Source organism: Lagenorhynchus albirostris, chromosome 21 (assembly GCF_949774975.1).
Source record: "Lagenorhynchus albirostris chromosome 21, mLagAlb1.1, whole genome shotgun sequence".
NCBI lineage: Eukaryota > Metazoa > Chordata > Mammalia > Artiodactyla > Delphinidae > Lagenorhynchus > Lagenorhynchus albirostris.
Genome location: NC_083115.1, coordinates 9,527,353 through 9,534,990, shown reverse-complemented (window position 1 = coordinate 9,534,990; position 7,638 = coordinate 9,527,353).

Sequence of the window (7,638 nt, the reverse complement as noted above, 5' to 3'; positions counted from 1 at the left end):
CATTAGGTCCCATTTGTTTATTTTTATTTCCATTTCTCTAGGAGGTGGGTCAAAAACGACCTTGTTGTGATTTATGTCAAAGAGTGTTCTTCCTATGTTTTCCTCTAAGAGTTTTATAGTGTCTGGCCTTACATTTAGGTCTTTAATCCATTTTGAGTTTATTTTTGTGTATGGTGTTAGGGAGTGTTCTAATTTCATTCTTTTCCATGTAGCTGTCCAGTTTTCCCAGCAGCACTTATTGAAGAGGCTGTCTTTTCTCCATTGTATATTCTTGCCTCCTTTATAAAAAATAAGGTGACCATATGTGTGTGGGTTTATCTCTGGGCTTTCTATCCTGTTCCATTGATCTATATGTCTGTTTTTGTGCCAGTACCATACTGTCTTGATTACTGTAGCTTTGTAGTATAGTCTGAAGTCAGGGAGCCTGATTCCTCCAGCTCCGTTTTTCTTTCTCAAGATTGCTTTGGCTATTCGGGGTCTTTTGTGTTTCCATACAAATTGTGAAATTTTTTGTTCTAGTTCTGTGAAAAATGCTATTGGTAGTTTAATAGGGATTGCACTGAATCTGCAGATTGCTTTGGGTAGTGCAGTCATTTTCACAATGTTGATTCTTCTAGTCCAAGAACATGGTATATCTCTCCATCTGTTTGTATCATCTTTAATTTCTTTCATCAGTGTCTTACAGTTTTCTGCATAAAGGTCTTTTGTCTCCTTACGTAGGTTTATCCCTAGGTATTTTATTCTTTTTTTTGCAGTGGTAAATGGGAGTGTTTCCGTAATTTCTCTCTCAGATTTTTCATCATTAGCATATAGGAATGCAAGAGATTTCTGTGCATTAATTTTGTATCCTGCTACTTTACCAAATTCGTTGATTAGTTCTAGTAGTTTTCTGGTAGCATCTTTAGGACTCTCTATGTATAGTATCATGTCATCTATAGAAAGTGACAGCTTTACTTCTTCTTTTCTGGTTTGGATTCCTTTTATTTGTTTTTCTTCTCTGACTGCTGTGGCTAGGACTTCCAAACCTATGTTGAATAAGAGTGGTGAGCGTGGACATCTTTGTCTTGTTCCTGATTTTAGAGGAAATGGTTTCAGTTTTTCACCATTGAGAATGATGTTGGCTGTGGGTTTGTCATAGATGGCTTTTTTATGTTGAGGTAAGTTCTCTCTATGCCTACTTTCTGAAGAGTTTTTATCATAAATTGGTGTTGAATTTTGTCAAAAGCTTTTCTGCCTCTACTGAGATTATCATATGGTTTTTATCCTTCAGTTTGTTAATATGGTGTATCGCATTGATTGATTTGTGTACATTGAAGAATCCTTGCATTCCTGGGATAAACCTCACTTGATCATGGTGTATGATCCTTTTAATGTGCTGTTGGATGCTGTTTGCTAGTATTTTGTTCAGGATTTTTGCGTCTATGTTCATCAGTGATATTGGCCTGTAGTTTTCTTTTTTTGTGACATCTTTGTCTGGTTTTGGTATAGGAGTGATGGGGGCCTCGTAGAATGAGTTTGGGAGTGTTCCTCCCTTGCTATATTTTGGAAGAGTTTGAGAAGGATATATGTTAGCTCTTCTCTAAATGTCTGAGAGAATTCGCCTGTGAAGCCATCTGGTCCTGGGCTTTTGTTTGTTGGAAGACTTTTTTTTTTTTTTTTTTTGCAGTACGCGGGTCTCTCACTGTTGTGGCCTCTCCCGTTGCAGAGCACAGGCTCCGGACGCGCAGGCTCAGCGGCCACAGCTCATGGGCCCAGTCACTCCACGGCATGTGGGATCTTCCCGGACCGGGGCACGAACCCATGTCCCCTGCATCAGCAGGTGGACTCTCAACCACTGTGCCACCAGAGAAGCCAATACCAGCCCATTTTAATCGCTGATGCCGAGCTCTGGCTCAGCTTTTGAAAAACCATCTCCTTCCTTCTCCTTTGCCAACAGCCCCAACTGACCAGCATTTGACTCATTTCAAACAAATAGATGGCAAATTTCATTCCATTAAAAAAATTAAAAAAGGAAACAGTCACTTATTGTCCTTAAAGCTTCTGGCTTTGCTGCCTATGAAATCCCATCAGTGTCTAGAATCCATTTTCTTTCCATGCTCCTAGATTATTCCAAATCTTCTCTTATCTACTGAAATCCACAACTCTGCCACCATCCTTACTCCCAGCTGATGACATTACTTCCTACTTCACTCAGAAGTGACCTTCCACAGATTCTCACAGCATATCTCCTGCCTTCCCACCTGTTAGTGGATCAACTTGTCATGTTTCTATTTAAAGACACGCCCTCCACATGGGTACCAGGTCCCATGTCCTCCACCTGCTCCAGAACTTCACTCCTGAATTCTCCTTTCTCTTCTGTCATCTATTTTTAGTCTCTACTGTATTATTCCCATCAGCATACCAATGTGCAAGTCCTTCTCTCATCTTGGAAAAGGAAAAGAAAGGTTGACTCCACTTACCCCACCAACTTATACCTAATTCCTTTGCTCCCCTTGGTAGCAAATCTCTTTGAAAGAGTTACCTATACTTTCTGTCTCTCATTCCTCTCTTCTTCTTATCTCTTAAACCCACTCCAGTCAACTCTGTATGAGATGCTGAAGCAGTTCTCAACTCAACACCAAGAGGTAGGGCAATGGGGTGAAAGAATGTAAGTTCTGGAGCTGGCCTGGCTGAGTTCGAATCCCCACTCTGCCACAGTCCAATCGTGTGAATTTAGAAAAGTTACTTAATTCCTCCGTTCTTTGGTTTCTTTATTTGTAAAAAGGGAACTATATTAGTATGTACCCCTAAATTTGTTGTGAAGATTAAAATTAGAAGTTGCATGTAACCTGCTTAGAACAGTGTCTGGAACACACTGCCTCCTCAGTAAGTGCCAGTTACTATTATAATCTAGAGCAGTGCTATCCAAAAGAAACATAATGAGAGCTACATATATCATGTAAAATTTTTAGTTGTCATGCTTAAAAATGGTAAATGGGAATTGGTGAAGTTACTTTTAATAATTTCTTTTATCCCAATACCCAAAATATCATTTCAACATATAATCTATATAAACATCATTAACAAGATATTTTAAGTTCTTGTTTTTGCATCAAGTCATCAAATCCAGTGAGTATTTTACACTGACAGTATATCTCAAATCCAGACTGTGCATATTATTAAGTGCTTAGGAACCACATGTAACCAGTTGATACAACAGAAGAAACCCATGGGGAAGTGCCCCCTCTTTGGCTTGCTAGAACCTAAATTCTAGGTTATAATGCCTTCTTACAATACATGTCATTTGCCTTAAAGCTAAGGTAGAAGTCCCAAGATTCAGTCCACCATCAGTGTCAGAACCAGAAAATTAATGGGGACTTTAGTTTATAAGATCCTACACCTAATCTCCCCAAGTGGACCAGGTTAATCCATCCTTTTCCTAAGACATCATCCATTTCCTCTTTGAAGGGGCGCATTGATGCTGGCATTCTGCCATCTGCCATTTTTCCAAAACATTTCTTTCCTTTCATTTGATTCATGTTCTAATTCATGTATTGATTTGTACTTTCTGTCTCTTTCTCTTGCTTTTCTCATCATCATCATTTTCTGGAAATGAGACATGGAATCAGACGACAGCTGGGTAAGGGAGAGGTCGGAAGGAGAGCTAAAGGAATGATTTCCATGACACCAAAGTCAGGAGCTAGATGAAACATCAGTATTGGAAGTATTGCGAGTGGATGTGTGGGGTACCAGAGGGTGAGAGGAGGGATGTAAAAGCCTCCCATTTCTCTCCATCTTCACTGACACTGTTTCATCGGGTCACCCCACATACACACTGGACCAGAGCAATAGCCTCCTGACCAGAGAGTTGGAAACACCACGGTTAAATTTCTATCTCTTTTGTTTAGCTCAGGAATGGAAGTCCTAACCGCTGGAGGCAATGGAATTCCCCATTTCTCATTTCTTAGGGGTCACTGTCCTTCACTACCTGATGTCCAATGCCTTAAAAACCATTGTTTTATATATATTGTCTGGGTGGTGGTTGTTGTTGTTTCTGGTAGGAGGATACATTTTGTTCCTGTTACTCCATCTTGGCTCAAGGCAGAAGTCTGGGATGGTACAAGTGTAATCTTAGTGAATCTGGAGGCTTCCCCCTGCTCTAGGATTTTATCCAGGATCAGCACACCTCCTATAGTGCGGAGACATGGGCTGATGTGAACCTATCGGGTCCTCAACCACTGGTCCATGCAGGTGCTGCTGAGACAGCCTTTGTCTCCATGACCCTTCAGCTCTGGCAGCTCGTTACTGCTTCTGGGCTGTGTTGGACGTCTAGGAGCCTTTGTGAGTCTCTTTAGCCCCATTACCCCCTAGACGCAGTACCATGTAGCCATGCTCTATCTTTCTGTGATCTGTTCATCTCTCCAGGCCTTTGCTGGAGAGGATGTGCAGGTTTCTCTCCTAGGATCATACTGATTTCTTCGCTCTTATCCTCCCCATCGCTCTTACACCCTCCTTAGCCTTGGAGGAATTGTTTTCTTATCTTGGATGGGAGTGGATTTTGGAGACTGGTTTATAAGTGAATCCTTAAATTCCCCCAAGGGCTGGGGCTTTGGGAACACAGAACACAACCTCTCAAGCCTTTCATGCTTTCTGCCTGTCACATCCTTCCCCGTAGGCCACATAGAGAAAGCTGATTATTTGCCTGAAGAGAGGAGGTAGGAAAAGAGAAAATACCATAATAAAAAAATTATGCCAAAGTGATAAGAAATGTTCTTTATTTTGTTGGGACATTTACCTTTTGAACTTACTCCATGTATAGCTATTTTTAAAGTAGCAACGTATTTTTTAGAGAGAGTGCACTGAGCAGAGGCTTAACTTAAAAATTCTTTTTAGTACCACTATATTTGTACGGCAGGTGTAAGCTAGATTGAGGATATATAATAACTTGGCTGTGTTCGACAGTAATGTTCAACATGGCGTACAAAGCTGTTCTTTTTAGCATCCTGAATAAAGATGTTTTCCCTTCTTAGACTCCAGTCTTCCCTGCCACATCCACCCAAGTTAACCTTGATACGTTATTGATGTATCCTCCATATTGTTTCTATACATCATTTTTAACCAATAAAAAGTTTAAAATATTTAAGATGCATCATCTCATCACTGGATTCTGATGTATTTAGCACGGTCTGGCTTCCAGCCTCTGTAATCCTTCTTTCCTACATGGCTATGGCCACAGGACCCCAAGAAAGCCAGACGCTGGTCTCTAGGATGAATTCTGGCCTCAAAATAGGTGAAATTATGATTTTTGTGCCCACATTGTGAGACGAATTTCCAAGTGGCTTCTAGGTTGCCCCTAGCCTTTGTTTTTTTTTCTGATATTGAGCTATATAAGCTCAATATCAAGATTTGTATACTTTGGAAATGAATCCCTTGTTGGTCCCATCATTTGCAAATGTAATGCTCTTGAAAAAATGAGTTATTATAATTGTTGTTTTTGTGATGGCCCTAAGAGGCAAATAGTTAGTGACTGAATACGAGGGTGGTAATCTCTCTTCATTACCTCCCTGTTAGAATATCCATGTGGTGCCTTATTCTATGATTCAGTGGTTTCTCCTTTAAGCAGATTCCTTGTTATCCTTAAAGACACAATTCTCTCTGAACAATGTCTGTTTGGTCTTCGAGGTGCCCTGTTTTGGGGATTGAGTCCTGCTACTGGAAATTTTCCCCACATCCAGTGAAACATCACACCAGAGTCAGACTATGGCCTGCTGAACCATCTGGCAGGAGGTATTCCAACAGTGGTACTCCTCCTGGGCAAGTAGGATATCCAGATGCCACCTCTTTAGCATGTGCTCCACATTTTCAGAAGGGTTCACGCTGAAAGTTAAAGGACATGATAAAGTAAGCTAGTTCAGAGAAGGAATATATAAGCCAGGGAACGGTCTCATACATCCAGCTCTTCTGGGTTGAGAATTTAATATGTACCAGACACTGTATTGGGTGTTGGGTGTACAGATATGAAATAGATGTGAATGAAATAGACATGGTGCCTACACTTTGTGGAGCTCACTCTGGTGTGGGTGTGGGGAACAGGGGCAGGTGAGCTCATAAGTAGGTAAACAAATGCATAAATCCATAATTATAAAATGAGAACATCCAACAAAAGGAAACAAGCAGCCAGCGATCATAAAGAACAATGAGTAAGGATCAGAGAAGGCCTGCTTTAATCAGTAATATTTAAGATGCAACTTCAAGGAGAAGATAGATATTAAAATTCATTCCCAACAGAGAAAATGACAGAACAATGGCTCTAAGGCAGTGATAATCGCAGCAATGGGTTCAATCCCTGGTCGGGGAACAAAGATCCTGCATGTTGTGTGGCGTGGCCAAATAAATAAATAAAAGAAGTGAGAAACATTAAGAGATGAGCCCTAATGTTGTCCCAGCTGACTGCCTTGAGAGCGCTTCCAGGCTGCAGCTTGAGGAGGGGGGACCCAGGAGAAGCCCAGTTGATTCCCTGAGTTGAAGAGACAAATCTGAGTGACTGGAGTGACCAAGACAGCTAGAGTTTGTTAATCTACAATTTAAATCTAGCAGAAATATCTTTCACAAAATGAAGATGAAAGAAAGACTTTTTCTGACTTATAAAAGCTGAAAAAGTGTATCACCAAAGGGAAATGATACCAGATGGAAACAAGGATCTACAGCAAGTGAGGAAGAGCACAGGAAATGGTAAGCACTTTAGTAAATACGTAAGTCTTTTCTTAATTAATCTCTTTAAAATATACCTGACTAATTCAAACGAAAATAATAGCAATGTATTTTGGGGTTCATAGCATCTGTGTAAGTAAAATGCATGGCAACAATAGCATAAAAGCTAGGAAGAGAGAAAAGAAAGGTTCTTATGCCATAAGTGAAGTCATGGTATATCGCTTGAACATAGACTGTGAAAAGATAAAGACGCAAACTATAAACCTTAAATAAATGACTAAATAAATAACAAAACAAAACAAAGTTATAGCTAATAAGCCAACAAAGGAGACAAATGGAATCGTAAGGATTACTCAATGCAAAAGAAGTCAGGAAAGAGAGGGCTAAGTTCCACCAGGAGACCTGGGTTCCAGCCCCAGCTCTGTCTCTGGCTGATGGTAGGAACTTAGTTTCTCTCTGGATCCCAGTTTTCCTCTCTGTAGAGTTAGGTGTTTGGACTAGAGTCTAGTCTAGTCACTAGGTGATCTACAAGGCTCCGTCGAGCCCTAACATTCTAGAGCATATGACCTTTTTGTCAGAATGTCACCTGAGATCTTAGACATGAGGGCTGGTTGAAGAGGCAAGAGAAACTCTAGCAGAACTTCCTTCTGGAAGGATGACTGGACTGGGAGTCAGGACACCTGAAATCAGTTCTACTCTTCTGCTGCCCATTCAACACCTGCAGACCTAGATTTCAGAATCCTCCTCAGTGAAGTGAGCTGACTGATGAATTCTCAGGTCCTGTCTCCTCCAGCATTTCAATTTCTGATTCTAAGTATCATCCTCTATTGTGCCCAGGCTCTTAGTCAGTACCCAGGAGAAATAAAATATGTCTCATGATCTCTGATCACAGTTTGAAATTAGACAGTAAGTCCCCTACACATGAACCTTCAAATTGTGAACTTTCAA